Below are 17,697 nucleotides of genomic sequence, written 5' to 3'. Positions count from 1 at the left end.
GGGCCTTTTCCTGGGAGAGAGACAGCTTATCCACTACTTGGTCCCAAATCTGCTGCATTCTCTCTACCACAGTGTCAACACCTGGGCAGGCTGAAGATTCCACTTGCCCTGAAGAAAATCGAGGATGAAACCCAAAGTTACAGAAAAAGGGGGACATCAGGGTGGCAGAACTAGCTCTATTATTTAAAGCGAATTCGGCCAAGGGCAAAAATGAAACCCAATCATCCTGATCAGCAGATATAAAACATCTCAAATAGGACTCCAAAGTCTGGTTTGTTCTCTCCATCTGCTCTTTGGTCTGAGGGTGAAACGCAGAGGAGAAGGACAACTGAATTCCCAGCTTGGAACAAAAGGCTTTCCAGAATCTGGAAACAAACTGAACTCCTCTGTCCGATACAATGCTCTCTGGAATCTCATGCAACCGAACCACCTGTTGTAAAAACAAGGGTACCAACTCTGAGGAAGATGGCAACTTTGGGAGTGGTACAAGATGGACCATCTTAGAGAATCTATCACAAATCACCCAGATAACAGTCATTCTCTGAGAGACAGGAAGATCAGAAAAAAAATCCATTGAAATATGGGTCCATGGCCTCTTAGGCACCGGCAAGGGCATCAACAACCCACTAGAGCGAGAACAGGGTTTAGACCGGGAACAAGTCCCACAGGACTTCACAAAATTCCTGACATCACGAGATAAGGCAGGCCACCAAAAAGACCGACTCACCAAATCTCTGGTACCAAAAACACCTGGATGACCAGCCAATGCAGAGCAATGAACTTCAGACATCACTCTCTTCCTCCACTGGTCAGGAACATACAATTTTCCCATAGGACAACGCTCAGGTTTGTCCTCCTGGAATTCTTCCAGAGCACATCTCCAATCGGGCGAGATGGCAGAAAGAACTACCCCCTCACCTAGGATGGTAGTAGGCTTGGTCACAATAGGAGAATCAGCAAAGAAACTCCTAGAAATGGTGTCTGCCTTAACATTCTTAGTGCCTGGAAGAAAGGAGACCACAAAATCAAAACGCGTAAAAAACAAGGCCCACCTAGCCTGTCTAGGATTCAAGGGTTTGGCCGACTCAAGGTAAATCAAATTCTTGTGGTCAGTGAGGACCACAACTTGATGTCTAGCTCCCTCCAACCAATGTCTCCACTCCTCAAATGCCCATTTCATGGCTAACAATTCCCGATTCCCCACATCATAGTTGCGTTCAGATGGGGAGAACTTTCGGGAAAAGAAGGCACAGGGATTCATTTTAGATGTCACCGGATCTTTTTGGGACAAAACAGCTCCTGCACCAATCTCTGAAGCGTCTACCTCCACCTGAAAAGGAAGTGAGACATCCGGTTGCCGCAAAACCAGAGCAGAAGTGAACCTCCGCTTCAGCTCCTGAAAGGCCGAAACAGCCTCTGAAGACCAATTCAGCACATCAGCACCCTTCTTCATTTTACTTCCTGGCGCCGCTGGAGTGGCAGCCTGTTACAGTAGCTCCTTCTTTGCTCTCCTTTATTCTCTATTTTTTCTATTTTTCTTTTCTCTTTTTTATTGTTACTCCAAAGGACATTGCACTATGGAAAACCATAAGAGGACCTGGACCTTCGATGGACTTTTTACCTTGTTTTTACTTGGATCTATTGTGTTGGGAAATCCAGGAACTGAAAAAGACCCTATTGTCTACTCCAGAGAAGCTATATTGCTGCTTAGGGATACAGCAAGGCAGCATGCTGCTAATAGACCAGAGGACATTCTACCAGAAATAAGGAGGACTAAGAGAAGAGGTTGCAGAGCTGGAGCCCTCAGGAAAGCTAGAAGAAGGCGCTATAGACCTGCTCTTCCCTCTGTCATTATGGGCAATGTGAGGTCACTCGGGAATAAGATGGACAAACTGTCGGCGCTGACCAGACATCATCGGGAATTAAGGGAGTGCAGTATGTTGCTGTTTACAGAGACCTGGCTCACCGAAGTTACTCCGGACAGTTGGCTCGTTGGATGGCTTTAAACTCATTTGCGCGGACAGGGCAAGGGAGAGCGGTAAGAGGAAAGGCAGAGGGCTGGCGATATTTGTGAATGATAGATGGTGTGACTCTAGGCATATCGTGGTCAAAGAGCAAACATGCTGTAAGTACATTGAGCTATTAGCTGTGGGCATGAGATCTTTTTATTTACCGAGGGAACTATCGCATGTAATCATGATAGCTGCATATGTCCCCCCTTCTGCGAAAGCTGATGCCGCCACTGAGGTCCTACAATCCACAGTGAGCATGATGCAGTCCCTTCACCCCCAAGCACTCCTTCTGGTTTCGGGAGACTTCAATCATGTGTCTCCAGCATCCATACTACCCGGTTGCACACAGTATGTTACCTGCCTCACTAGAGACAACAAAATATTGGACTTGTTCTTTGCCAATGTGAGAGGGGCATATGCCTCGTCAGCACTACCGCCCCTTGGAAGATCGGATCACAACCTAGTGCACCTCCAACCTGTGTACAAGCCACTTGTACAGAGAGAACCTGCTGTCACTCGCACAGTGAGGATAAGGACTGAGGAGAGTGATGATGCTCTGAGAGACTGCTTTGAAACAACCACTTGGGATGTGCTGCAAGATTCCTATGGTGATGATATGGATGGTCTCACACACTGTATAACGGACTACATTAATTTCTGTGTAGACAACACGGTACCCACAAAAGTAGTGAGGTGCTTCTCTAACAATAAACCATGGATCAGCCCCGGAATAAAGGCTCTTCTCAAAGAGAAGTTGGCCTTCAGATCAGGTGACAAGAGCAGGCTGAGAGAGGTGCAGAAAGATCTGAAGAATCTAATCAGGCAGGGAAAGGCTAATTATAAGAGAAAGATTGAACTGAAATTGTCACAGAAAAGGATTCATGAAGTCTGGGAGGGTCTAAAGTCTATATCTGGGCATAGACAGACTGTCTTCAGGATGGTTGTAGATATAGAGGAGCTTAATGAACTTAATCTATTCTTTAACCCCTTCCTGACATCCGACGTACTATCCTGTCCATGGGACCCAGGCCCCTATGCCCAAGGACGGGATAGTACGTCTACCGCGATCAGCGGCGCCCACGTGGTGAGCGCCGCTGATCGCGGCCGGGTGTCAGCTGATCATCACAGCTGACACCCGGCACTATGTGTCAGGGGCGGTCACGGACCGCCCCCGACACGTTAACCCCTTGCACACCGCGATCAAACACGATCGCGGTGTACCGGGGGTTAAAGGGAAGCATCGGCAGGGAGGGGGCTCCCTCCGTGCTTCCCTGAGCCCCCCACGGCAGCGCAATGTGCAGCGCTGCTGCGGGGGGCTCCTTTCCTGCAGGCCCCCGAATCCAAGATGGCGACGGGGGCCTGCAGGAAGCTGGCTTCCTCATGCCTGCAAAGCGCAGGCATGAGGAAGCCTTCTGCACTGCCTGTGACAGATCGCTGATCTGTCACAGTGATCTGTGATGTGACAGATCAGCGATCTGTCACAGGACAGTGATGTCCCACCTGGGACTATGTAATAAAGTTAAAAAAAAAAAAAAAAAAGTGTTAAAATAATTTTTAAAAAATCGCCAAATAAATTAGAAAAAAAAAAAAATATTCCCCCAATAAATCCATTTTTTGGAAATAAAAAAAAAAAAATAATAAAAGTACACATATTAAGTATCGCCGCGTCCGTAACGACCCGCCCTATAAAACTATCCCATTAGTTAACCCCTTTAGCGAACCCCTTAATAAATAAAAATAAAAAAACAAGCAAAAAATAATGATTTATTATCATACTGCCGAACATAAAGTGCAATAACGCGCGATCAAAAAGACGCATATAAATATCCATGGTACCGCTGAAAACGTCATCTTGTCCCGCAAAAAACGAGCCGCGATACAGCATCATCAGCGAAAAAATAAAAAAGTTATAGCTCGCAGAATAAAGCAATGCAAAAATAATTATTTTTTATATAAAATAGTTTTCATTGCAAAAAACCGACAAAACATAAAAAAACGACCTAAATGAGGTATCGCTGTAACCGTACTGACCCGAAGAATAAAACCGCTTTATCAATTTTATCGCACGCGGAACGGCGTAAACGCACCCCCCCCAAAAGAAATTCATGAAACGCAGGTTTTTGTTCATTCTGCGTCCTAAAAATCGGAATAAAAAGCGATCAAAAAAGTCACATGCCCGAAAATGGTACCAATAAAAACGTCAACTCGTCCTGCAAAAAATAAGACCTCACATGACTCGGTGGGTCAAAATACGGGAAAATTATAGCTCAATATGTGGTGATGCAAAAACTATTTTTACAATAAAAAGCGTCTTTTAGTGTGCGACAGCTGCCAAACATAAAAACCGCCATAAATAGTAAATCAAACCCCCCGTTATCACCCCCTTAGTTAGGGAAAAATAATAAAATTAAAAAAATGTATTTATTTCCATTTTTCCATTAGGGTTAGGGCTAGGGTTAGGGCTGAGATTAGGATTAGGGGTGTGTTGGAGTTAGAATTGGGGGTTTCCACTGTTTGGGCACATCAGGGGCTCTCCAAATGCAACATGGCGTCTGATCTCAATTCCAGCCAATTCTGAGTTGAAAAAATCAAATGGTGCTCCTTCCCTTCCAAGCTCTGCCATGCGCCCAAACAGTGTTTTACCCCCACATGTAGGGTATCAGCCTACTCAGGACAAATTGCAAAACAATTTTTGGGTCCAATTTCTCCTGTTACCCTTAGGAAAATAAAAAATTGGGGGCAAAAATATCATTTTTGTGGAAAAAAATGATTTTTTTATTTTCACGTCCGAGCGTTATAAACTTCTGTGAAGCACTTGGGGGGTTCAAAGTGCTCACCACACATCTAGATAAGTGGGGGGTCTAGTGTCCAAAATGGGGTCACTTGTGGGGAGTTTCAATAGTTTAGGTACATCAGGGGCTCTCCAAACGCACATGACACCCGCAGACCATTCCATCAAAGTTTGCATTCCAAAACATCACTACTTCCCTTCCGAGCCCCGACGTGTGTCCATACAGTAGTTTTCTCCCACATATGGGGCATCAGCGTACTCAGGACAAATTGGACAACAACTTTTGGGGTTCAATTTCTCCTGTTACCCTTGGGAAAATAAAAAAAATTGGGGACTAATTGATCATGTTTGTGGAAAAAATACGATTTTTTTTATTTTCATGCCCTGGCATTATAAACTTCTGTGAAGCCCTTGGGGGTTCAAAGTTCTCACCACACATCTAGATAAGTTCCTTGGGGGGTCTAGTTTACAAAATGGTGTCATTTGTGGGGGGTTTCCACTGTTTTGGTACATCAGGGGTTTTCCAATCGCAACATGGTGTCCGATCTCAATTCCAGCCAAAAACGTCAAATGGCGCTGCTTCCCTTCCGAGCTCTGCCATGCGCCCAAATAGTGGTTTACCCCCACATGTGGGGTATCAGCATACTCAGGACAAATTGCACAATAACTTTTAGGGTCCTGTTACCCTTGGGAAAATAAAAATTGGGGTGAAAAGATCATTTTTGTGGAAAAATATGATTTTTTTAATTGTACCGCTGTACGTTATAAACTTCTGTAAAGCCCTTGTGGGTTCAAAGTTCTCACCACATATCTAGATAAGTTCCTTGGTGGGTCTAGTTTCCAAAATGGGGTCACTTGTAGGGGTTTTCCACTGTTTAGGTACATCAGGGACTCTCCAAAGTGACATGGCGTCCGATCTGAATTCCAGCCAATTTTGCATTGAAAAAGTCAAACGGCGCTCCTTCCATTCTGAGCTCTGCCATGCGCCGAAACAGTCGTTCCCCCCCCCACATATCAGGTATCAGCGTAGTCAGGACAAATTGCACAATAACTTTTGCAGTCCAATTTCTCCTGTTACCCTTGGTAAAATAAAAAAAATTGAACCTGAAGTATTTTTTTTGTGAAAAAAGTTAGATGTTCATTTTTTTTTAAATATTCAAAAAAATTCCTGTGACGCACCTAAAGGGTTAATAAACTTCTTGAATGTGGTTTTGAGCACCTTAAGGGGTGCAGTTTTTAGAATGGTGTCACTTTTGGGTATTTTCTATCATATAGACCCCACAAAGTGGCTTCAAATGTGATGTGGTCCGTAAAAATAAAATGGTGTTGTAAAAATGAGAAATCGCTGGTCAACTTTTAACCCTTATAACTTCCTAACAAAAAAAAATTTTGGTTCCAAAATCGTGCTGATGTAAAGTAAACATGTGGGAAATGTTAGTTATCAAATTTTTTGTGTGCCGTATCTCTGTGATTTAAGGGCATAAAAATTCAAAGTTGGAAAATTGCGAAATTTTCAAAATTTTTGCCAAATTTCCGTTTTTCTCACAAATAAACGCAAGTTATTTGAATGAAATTTTACCACTGGCATGAAGTACAATATGTCACGAGAAAACAATGTCAGAATCACCGGGGATCCATGGAAGCGTTCCAGAGTTATGACCTCATAAAGGTACAGTGGTCAGAATTGTAAAAATTCGCCCGGTCATGAACGTGCAAACCACCCTTGGGGGTGAAGGGGTTAACAGATTTAATCACACACTGGCTGCTCCTGCCCCTGCATACCATTCACACCTCTCTGCTACAATAACCTCACCCCCTGCTGCAACTTGTCAACTGAGCCAGGGTCTGTTCTTCACAAGTACCCAGGTTGCAAAAGAACTGGATAAGATCAAAGTTTTGAAGGCTGCAGGTCCTGACGGCATCAGTGCAAGGCTAATCAGAACCTGCGGGCACCAGCTGAGTGAGATCATTACATATCTGTTCAATATGAGCCTGAGAATAGGTATAGTACCACAACTGTGGAAATTATCGTGTGTGGTACCAGTTCTGAAGAAACCTTATCCGAAAAACCTTAATGACTATAGACCTGTAGCATTGACATCACACCTGATGAAGGTACTAGAGAGATTGGTTCTCACACGTCTCCGTCCTCTAGTGAGCTCGGATATGGACCCTCTCCAGTTTGCCTACAGGCTGGGCATTGGTGTGGATGATGCCATTATCCACCTTCTAGATAGAACTCTCTCTCACCTGGAGAAACCTGGGAACACTGTGAGAATAATGTTCTTCGATTTCTCTAGTGCTTTTAATACCATACAGCCAGGTCTACTGAGAGACAAGCTGGACCTTGTTGGCGTGGACCTCCAACTCTCCACCTGGATCCTTAACTACCTCATGAACCGACCTCAGTTTGTAAAGGTTCGGGACAGTGTGTTAGACACGGTGATCTGCAATACAGGGGCACCTCAAGGTACAGTTCTTGCCCCTTTTCTCTTTACACTGTACACTGCGGATTTTAAGTGCAACTCATCTAGCTGCTACTTGCAGAAGTATTCTGATGACTCTGCAATAGTAGGCCTCATCACAGGAGGAGATGAAAGAGAGTACAGAGATACTAACCAAGCTTTTGTGGAGTGGTGTCAGAGGAACCACCTTAGGATTAATTCCGGGAGGACCAAGGAATTGGTGGTGGACTTTCGCAAGGGAAAAAATCCACCAGTAGGGGTGAACATTCAGGGAAATGACATTGAGATAGTCGACACCTATAAGTACCTTGGTGTGATCCTCAATAATAAGCTTGACTGGGCCCATCACTTGGATGCAGTGTACAGGAAGGGCCACAGTAGGCTTTATCTGCTCAGAAGGCTGAGAGCCTTCAGAGTTAGGGGGGCACTCCTTGTATCCTTCTTCAACTCTGTTGTGGCATCAGTCATCTTCTTTGGTGTGGCGTGCTGGGCTAGTGGCATATCAACCAGGGACAGGAATAGGCTGGACAAACTGATTAGAAGGGCCAGCTCTGTCCTGGGATACCCCCTTGATCTAGTTCAGGAAGTAGGCGACAGTAGGATACTGGCCAAGGTGAGCTACATGGTGCAGAATGATTCCCATCCCATGCATGAGACCGTGACAAAGATATGCAGTACTGTCAGTGACCGGCTACTTCATCCTAAATGTGAGAGGGAGCGCTATCGAAAGTCCTTCCTTCCTGCTGCAGTTAGGCTGTATAATCAGCACTGTCCAATACGGAGAACAATCCAAAAAGTGAACTGATAGATCCAAAGTTGTGATAGTCCGGTTATATCTTTTTTTTCGTATATGTACCTACCTACTGTCAATGTAATGCCTTTATGCATCTGTATCTGTACTTGTTCCTGCCTTGCTGCTGTAATGCTCTGAATTTCCCCATGGTGGGACGATTAAAGGATTATCTTATCTTAAATCAGTCAGTGGTTTAGCAATACTAGAAAAATTAGCTATAAATTTACGATAAAAAGTAGCAAAACCCAAATACTTCTGGAGAGCCTTCAAAGAAGTGGGTTGAACCCCATCATAAATGGCCTGTACCTTGGCCGGGTCCATTTCAATAGTTGACGGAGACAAAATAAATCCCAAAAATGAAATCCTCTGTACACCAAAAAGGCACTTTGATCCCTTAACATACAAGGAATTCACTCTCAAAATCCGGAACACAGTCCGAACATGTTCCATATGAGAATCCCAATCCCTGGAAAAGATCAAAATATCATCCAGATAGATGATCAAAAACTTATCCACAAAGTCCCGGAAAATATCATTCATGAAGGATTGGAAGACAGAAGGGGCATTAGTGAGCCCAAAAGGCATCACCAGGTACTCAAAATGTCCCTCCGGAGTATTAAACGCCGTCTTCCATTCATCCCCATGCTTGATGCGAATAAGATTATACGCCCCCCTGAGGTCAAGCTTAGTAAACCAGCAAGCACCTTTAACTCTGGAGAATAAATCAGAAATCAGAGGTAACGGATACTGATATTTAACCGTAATTTTGTTAAGGGAACGATAGTCAATACAAGGCCTTAATGAACCATCTTTCTTGGCCACAAAAAAAAAACAGCACCTAAGGGCGAAGAGGATGGTCTAATATGACCCTTCTCCAACGACTCCTTAATATAAGATCGCATAGCCTCGTGTTCGGGTACAGATAAATTGATAAGTTGACCCTTGGGAAATTTACACCCAGGTCTCAACTCAATTGCACAGTCATAACTCCTATGAGGAGGCAAAGATGCAGACTTGCTCTCACTAAATACATCATAAAAATCAGCCAAATAGTCAGGAACATCATGCAACTGGGGAAAGGTGGAGAAAACAGGAGTGTCACCAAGAGCACACCGACAACCCCAACTCACCACAGACACAGATTTCCAATCCAAAACCGGATTATGGATTTGCAACCAGGGAAAACCCAGAACAATGGTATCGTGTAAATTATGCAACACCAAAAATCTGCAATTTTCTTGGTGGTCTGGGGCGACCCGCATTATCACCTGGGTCCAAAACTGAGGTTTATTCTTCGCCAAAGGAGTAGCATCAATACCCCTCAAAGGAATAGGCGTCCGCAGAGGTGTCATAGGAAAACCACAACGTTTAGCAAAATACAAGTCCATCAGATTCAAGGCCGCTCCTGAATCCACAAAATCCTTCGCGGAAAATGTGCATAAAGAGCAGATCAGAGTAATTACCAAAAAAAACTTAGGTTGTACACCACCCACAGCAAATGTGTGTGCAAAACGTTTCTCTCGTTTAGGGCAGACAGAAATAACATGAGAGGCATCTCCACAGAAAAAACACAGCTTATTACGCCTTCTAAACTCCTGACGTTGCGCCCTAGACAAAACTCTATCACATTGCATAGGTTCAGACATTTGTTCAAAAGGTGGCAGCGCCTCCCGTGTAGTCTTGCGTTCACGTAAACGCCGATCAACTTGAATGGCTAATGACATAGAATCGTCAAGACCAGAGGGAACAGGAAATCCCACCATAGTATCTTTTACGGTTTCTGACAAACCCTTCCGAAAGAGAGCTGCCAATGCACTATCATTCCATGTAGTAAGGACCGCCCACTTTCGGAATTTCTGACAGTATAACTCTGCAGGATCCTGACCCTGGTTCAATGCCAATAGGGCATTAGGTTCATCATATAACAACCCCAAGGCGTGAAAAAATTCATCCACATTAGTCAAAACAGGATCTTCAGGTGTCAAAGAAAACGCCCAATCCTGGGGATCTCTGCGCAGCAAGGAGATGACAATTTTAACCTGCTGCGCAGAGCTCCCCGATGAGTTAGGCTTCAAGGCAAGAAATAATTTATAATTATTCTTAAAATTCAAAAATTTAGACCGATCCCAAAAAACACATCAGGAGTAGGGATCTTCAACAGCATGTGAATGAGTGAGATAGGCGGAAATTCCCCGCACTTCAGCAGCAAGCTGCTCCACACGATCAGACAATTGCTTAATCTCCATCAAGGAGAAAGAAAAAAAAAAAGAATCCTCCTACGGCCCCAGAGAAAAAAAGAAGAAAATACACATATAAAAAAAAAAAAAAATTCCGACACTTTTTTTTTTTTTTAACAATTCTCTCCTGCTTTTGAGTACCCTAGAATCTGCGGTATGGCTGGTGATTCTGTTATGAATGAGTCACCGAGGAGGAAAAAACAAAAAGCAAGCTAAGCCCAGAAAACCGGAGAGGTTGGTAACTAGCGGATTGCAGACCCCTGATCCTATACACACAACTAGCAGTAGCCGTGGAGCATGCCTACGGTGGTCCTAGACGCCTCATCACGGCCGGAGAACTAAATAAGCCTAAAGAAAGGGAAAATCTAAACTGCCCCAGAGCAGACCCCAAAGCAATAGACAGCCCCCAACATGTATTGTTGGTGAAACAAGATGAAAACAAAAACACAGATAGAAAGATAGGCTGAGCAAACGATGGGGCCCTCACTAACTAGAAAGGACAGGAAAGAAAAGCTGCTGTCTGCAATCACGCAAAAAAAACCCTGCCAAAAAATGTCCAACACGTCTGATAGAAAAAGGCCCTGAAGTCGCTAGACTTCAATTCCCTATATCAGCACTCAGGTATATTCTGAAGACAGAGCAAAGAGATCAACTGATCAGAGACAAAATGGGGATTCAGCCCAGTCCCAGCCAGGGCTGGCTGAACACAAAAACTAAGTAAACCAGACGAAAACTCATATGAACAATAGCAGAGAAAACTTAGCTTTAAGAAGGCAGGAATCAAACGGGAAACCAGAAGCCACAGTCAGGAGAAATCACCAGCAAGAAACTAGGGAGTCGGCTGCCTTAAATCCAATCAGAAATTCCTGATGTCCAATCACAGTCCTCTTCCTCAGGTGGCCGGTCTCTGCCATTTAGATCAGCTCCATTACCTCCCTTCACCAACAGAGGGAGTCCAGATAGAGAACTCACTACTCCTCTGTCAGCACAGCCAGCTCCATAACCCTCACCAGAAGCCAGACGAAAACCCGAAAATGAGCTCACAACAGATGTGACTGTAATGCGAACAGCTGATATACAATACTATTTGAGAATCGGACACCTCTATATGGTGTATGGAGAAATGGAAATGCCCGTATATGTATTTACGGAGTGTCACACACGCTGACTCTGTATAGATGTGACTAATGCGAACAGCAGATATACAATACTGTTTGAGAATCGGACACCTCTATACGGTTTATGGAGAAATGGAAATGTCCATATATGTATTTGCGGAGTGTCACACACACATGCTGACTCTGTATAGATGTGACTGTAATGCGAACAGTTGATACACAATACTGTTTGAGAATCGGACACCTCTATACAGTGTATGTATGGAAAAATATTAATCTCTGTGTATTTTTTTTACAGTGTCACACATATATAGCATGTATTTGTCCGTGATACCAGCCGGTACACGGTAGTGTGTGAGGAGCGTACACCTCTATACGGTGTGTGAAAAAATGTACGCTCAGTAACTACTGTGCAGAAAAAGGGAATAAAAGTATTTTTGCTTTTAAAAAAGCAGGCTGCACGGCAGTGTGCACACAGCAGTGCAGCTATGAGGGAGCCTTATAAGGCAGCCTAATAAACACCAGCGCTGCTGCACAAAAAAGTGTGAAAAATGAACGCTTGGTAACTGTGCAGAAAAAAGGAATAAAAATATTTTTGCTTTTAAAAAAGCACTCTGCACAGCAGTGTGCAAACAGCAATGCAGCTATCAAGGAGCCTTATAAGGCAGCCTAATCACAAACAGAGCTGCTGCACACAAATATATCCTCCCCTGTGACTGCACACTATACTGTTGTGTTGTACAGTGAAAATCGCTATCAGCAGAAGCATTTTTTTTTCCTGCCTAAACACTCTCCCTATTGAGAACGAGGAGCAGCAACCTCTCCCTATGCTAAGATCGGCAGAAGTAAAATGGCGGTCGGCGGTCACGGCCTTTTATAGCCACTGTGACGCCACACAAAGCCAGCCAATCACTTGAATGCCCTTCTCTAAGATGGTGGGGGCCGCTGCCTATGTAATTGCGTTGCCCACAGTGTGCGTCCATAATCATTGGCTGAGAAAATGCACTGGAAGCATTATGGGAAATGCGACTTTGGCGCTCAAGTCGGTGACCTCATGGCCAACCTCACGCTATGGTCGGGTTTCGATCGGCGAAACCCGACTTCAGCAAAAGTCGGCGACTTATGAATTTGGCCGACCCGTTTCGCTTAACTCTATTCCTACTTATTTTCTTAGCCCTGCCATAGCCTCTCTTAATACTTCTGCTGTACCCACGATCCATAATCCTTCGCCCAGAGAAACGGTGGTAGATTTAGATGGAAACTTCAATGTAAATATTCTGCGTAGAGCACATGATAATTGTGAACTGATCCAAAACGTTCTATACCCCCAAATGTCACCAATAAAAGCTTCCACACATAGGTTTGTCATCCGTAAACAGAAATATTGGGGGTGTCCACATTACTGGAAGCACAAAGGCTCTGGAAATCCAGCTAAATACCCCCTCCTCCTGAGCCCCACAGTGAGCCTAAACCAAAGTTAGCATCCACATCTTTGGCTTACTGTAGTGAGGGGAGTCCACTTAATTTACGGGGTCCATGTCTCCTAAAGCATGAGTGGGCACAATGTACAGGCACTACAATGTACTGGGCACTACAATGGCGTATTTGCATTTTCACGTAGCCTCATCCATTGCTGCTGTTTTCTGGAAAGCACCCATGGATTCAAAATCATCACTATACATGTAGATGAATTCCCAGAGGGGTGTAATTTCCAAATTAGGATCAATTGAAGGGGATTTTGCTCTTCTTGCACTCAGGGGCCCTGTGTTAGCGTGGGTGGTCAGGAGCCGGAATCTCCAGGAGTGGACCCTCTGGACCGTGGCACCGAGGGGCCCCGGGTGGACTGCCAGATGGAACCGACCCCTATACAGGGATCGTTAGGAGCAGGCCCAGGGGTTCAAGCACCATGGTAGCCGGTACCGAGAGGGGCGGCTCAGAATGGACTGGAGTAGGAGTGCAGGACTGCAGTGTAGACTGTAAGGCTGGAATATGGAGAGATGGCTCGAGCGGAACACAGGAGACAGGACTGGAGTAGGACTGTAGGAGTGTGGATAGCTGGATGAAGCAGGAACACCGAAGGCTGGACTGGAGTAGGATGGACAGGAACGCTGGGGCAGGACTGGAGTAGGATGGAACTGGGACACAGGAACAGGAACACAGGAACAGGACTGTGTGAGGAGCCCTACACTACACTTGCTCACTGAGCCAGTGCGGGTGTCCTGAGTACAAAAGCAGTGCTCAAAGATACCTGTGGAGCAGGGCAGCAGCAGTGATGATGCGTGCTTCAGAGTATCAGGACCTGAAGCACATGACTGCTGGGGGCGTGGCCTAAGCTCTGCAGATCTAGGAGCTGCAGGGAAACTCCTAGAAAGGTAACTACAGGACAATGTTACCAAGGGGCATAGACAGAGACAGAAACCAGATGAAGCCAGGGTCAAAGCACAATATAGCAATACAGTACCAAAGGGTTAGACTGAATGGATAGTCAGGACGTAGCAATAGATCCGAAAAACCAGAACGGGCAATAGACGGTACAATAGGGGTAAACTGTAACGCAGTAACGATAGCCAAGCCAGGAGGTCAGAACCAGAGAAGACAATAGTACCAAAGCGAGAGACGGAGTACAGAGTGAGGGAACAGGCCGGGTCATACACGGGAAGCAAGCAAGCAATGCAGAATACACGCACACCAGGGGTCAGACACACCAGAACAACAGTATAGCTGACAGAGAACCCTGGTAAAGAGTGAGTATAAATACCCCTCCCAGATCCAGAAAGAAGCCACGAACACTTAACCCTGTGAGTGCAGGGCAAGAACCCTGTTCAAACCATGACAGTACCCCCCTCTTAATGGGGGGCCACTGGACCCCCAGGCTTGTCTGGGTATCTGGCATGGAAAGCCCGCACCAGACGATCGGCATGCACCGAACTGGCCGGAACCCATGACCGATCCTCCAGAGAGTACCCCTTCCAGTGTATCAGATACTGGAGTCTCCGGCGCACCCACCGGGAGTCAACAATGCACCCTACTTCATACTCCAGCTGCCCCTCTACCAGCACTGGCGGAGCATTTGATGAGGGATCCTCTCTCACCGTCCCCACAGGTTTTAACAGGGACCTGTGGAAGACATCAGAAATTTTAAAGGAGATGGGCAGCTGCAGTCGGTAGGCTACTGGGTTAACAACCTCCACAACTTTGTATGGACCAATAAACTTGGGGTCCAGCTTTATAGATGGTATCTTAAGCTTGATATTGCGGGTGGATAGCCACACCTTCTCCCCTACTGCAAATGCTGGACCTGGCCCCCTCCTCCTGTCAGCAAACCGCTTATAGTTTTCCTGGGCCTTGGAAATATTCCTCTGAACCTCCCTCCAAAGAATTCTAAGACGTTGTGTCGCACCCTCAGCTCCAGGACAACCTGAATCCATGCGGGAAAACTCTCCAAAATGTGGGTTAAACCCATAGTTGACCTGAAAGGGAGACTTCCCAGTAGATTGACTCACACGACCGTTGAATGCAAACTCTGCCATGGGCAATACCTCACAACAGTCCTCCTGCCTGGAAGAGGCCAAGCATCTCAGAATCTGCTCCAACGATTGGTTCGTGCGCTCCGTCTGTCCATTAGACTCTGGGTGGTAGGCAGAGGAGAAGGATAACGAAATCCCCAGTTTTTTGCAAAAAGCCCTCCAGAACCTGGCTACAAACTGTACCCCTCTGTCTCACACCACATTCATAGGCACTCCATGCAACCTAACTATATGCTGCATAAATAAGCGGGCCAAGGTTTCAGCAGATGGTAATGCGGGGAGAGGTACAAAGTGGGCTTGTTTTGAAAACCTATCCACCACCACCCATATCACCGAGTTACCCCTGGAAGGAGGAAGATTTGTGATAAAATCCGTGGACAAATGTGTCCATGGTCTATCCGGAATTGGCAAAGGCACCAATTCCCCGGCCGGACCTGAGAACTTTTAGAACGAGCGCATACCCCACATGCAGTCACAAACTTTTTAATATCTGTTACCACAGAAGGCCACCAGAAATCCCTCACAATTGCCCCCCGGGTAGCTGCAATCCCAGGATGAGCACTCAACATAGAATCGTGAAATTCCTGCATAAGTCCGAGACTGAAACATTCCGGTACAAACAATTTACCCAGGGGTTTACCACCAGGAGCCCGAGCCTGGGCCTCCAAAATCCCTCTCTGTAACTCAGATGAGATTTCGGCCACCACTACTCCTGGCTGAAGAATGGAGGAGGGAGGTTCTGGAGGGGACACCGAATCAAAGCTTCAGGATAAGGCATCAGCCTTGATGTTTTTAGATCCCGGGCGGAATGTGATGGTAAACTGAAATCGAGAAAAATAAAGCGCCCACCGAGCCTGTCTGGGGGTCAATCTCTTGGCAGACTCGATATAGGCCAAATTTTTGTGATCAGTGATGACTGTAATGGGATGAACAGCCCCCTCCAGGAAATGCCCCCATTCTTCAAAAGCCAACTTTACCGCCAACAACTCTCTATTGCCGACATCGTAATTACTCTCGGCAGAGGAACATTTTTTAGAGAAGAAGGCACAAGGCCTCAGATTAGTAAGGGTTGGAGGGCCCTGAGACAAAACTGCCCCCACCCCTACTTCCGAGGCGTCAACCTCCACGACGAAAGGTCTTGACGGGTCGGGTTGTACCAATACAGGGGCTGAAGAAAAGCACTTTTTTAATGTCATGAAAGAATTTTTTGCAGCTACAGACCAATTTTTTACATCAGCTCCCTTGAGAGTGAGGTCCGTTAGAGGCTTTACCACCTGCGAGAAGCCCTTAATAAATTTCCTATGAAAGTTGGCAAAGCCCAAAAATTGCTGCAACCCTTTCAAGTCATGAGGCTGCACCCACTCCGTAACAGCCTGGACCTTCTTAGGATCCATGCGGAACCCCTCCCCTGACACAATCAACCCCAGAAAGGATACTTCTTGCATGAAAAATGAGCATTTTTCCAAGTTGGCATACAAATGATTCTCCCTCAGTCTCATGAGAACAATCCGCAAATGGTGCAAGTGAGATTGACTGTCCACCGAGTACACCAGAATGTCATCCAAATAGATAACCACAAAATGACCAATTAAATCAGAGAAAATTACATTAATAAAATTCTGAAAAACAGCAGGAGCGTTGGTGAGACCAAAGGGTATAACCAAGTTTTCGAACAGCCCTTCAATCGTCAGGAATGCTGTTTTCCATTCGTCCCCTTCCCGGACTCTTATAAGGTTATATGCCCCACGTAAATCCAGTTTAGAGAACCACAATTCCCGAAAGTCGAGGCACGGCCGCAAACCACCATCTTTTTTCTTAACAAAAAAGAAGCCCACTGCCACAGGTGAAACAGAAGGCCTAATATGCCCTTTGCGAAGACTCTCGGTAATGTACTCCTTCATGGCTAGACGTTCGGGCCCGGACAAATTGAATAGGCGAGCCTTGGGTAACTTGGCTCCAGGGACTAGATTAATGGCACAATCAAAAGGTCTATGTGGTGGTAGCGCCTCAGCCTCACTTTCAGAAAATACGTCTTCAAAATCTTTCAGGTACTCCGGAATACCTTCCAGATCGACAGACGACACTGACACAGATTTTACTGGGGTGACAAGAGTTGTCAAGTTACAACATAGACCGTTAGCCATACAACCCCACTGAATGATCTCCCCCGTGACCCAGTCAATAGTAGGATTGTGACGTTGAAGCCAAGGCATACCCAGTACCAGTCCAGCCGGCAGATTATTTAGAACAAAACACCTTAATTTTTCCACATGAGTGGAACCCACTTTCAGAGAAAAGGTATCAGTCATGAAAAAAATTCCCTCCTGGGTGATAGGAGAAGAATCAATTGCCACGATTTTAACAGGATCTTTTAACCTGACTGTCCCTATCTTATGAAAAGTCACAACTTTGGCATCGATCAGCTTAATAGAAGAACCACAGTCAACAAAGGCGGTAGTCCCAACCGGACCGCCTGTAAGTTCCAGTTCCACCGGAAGCAGAATTTTAGTAAGTGAGGAAAAGGGTACCGGGGAGTCTAGGCAACCTCCTCGATTGTTACGCAGACTCAGTCGTTTTCCTGACGGCTTCACTGAAGAAGGGCAAGAAGGACAGTTCCTTCTCCAATGTCCAGCGGATCCACAGTAAAAGCACAACTGGTTGTTTCTACGGTGTCTCCTCTCTTTTTCCTCCAATGACGTGGCACCAACCTCCATGGGCTCAGGACTAGATGCAGAGTCTCTCAGATTGGAGAAT

Source organism: Dendrobates tinctorius, unplaced genomic scaffold, assembly GCF_039654945.1.
Source record: "Dendrobates tinctorius isolate UK_male_01 unplaced genomic scaffold, ASM3965494v1 ptg000059l, whole genome shotgun sequence".
NCBI lineage: Eukaryota > Metazoa > Chordata > Amphibia > Anura > Dendrobatidae > Dendrobates > Dendrobates tinctorius.
The sequence above is the reverse complement of the archived record's forward strand: the minus strand, read 5'-3'. Positions refer to the sequence as shown.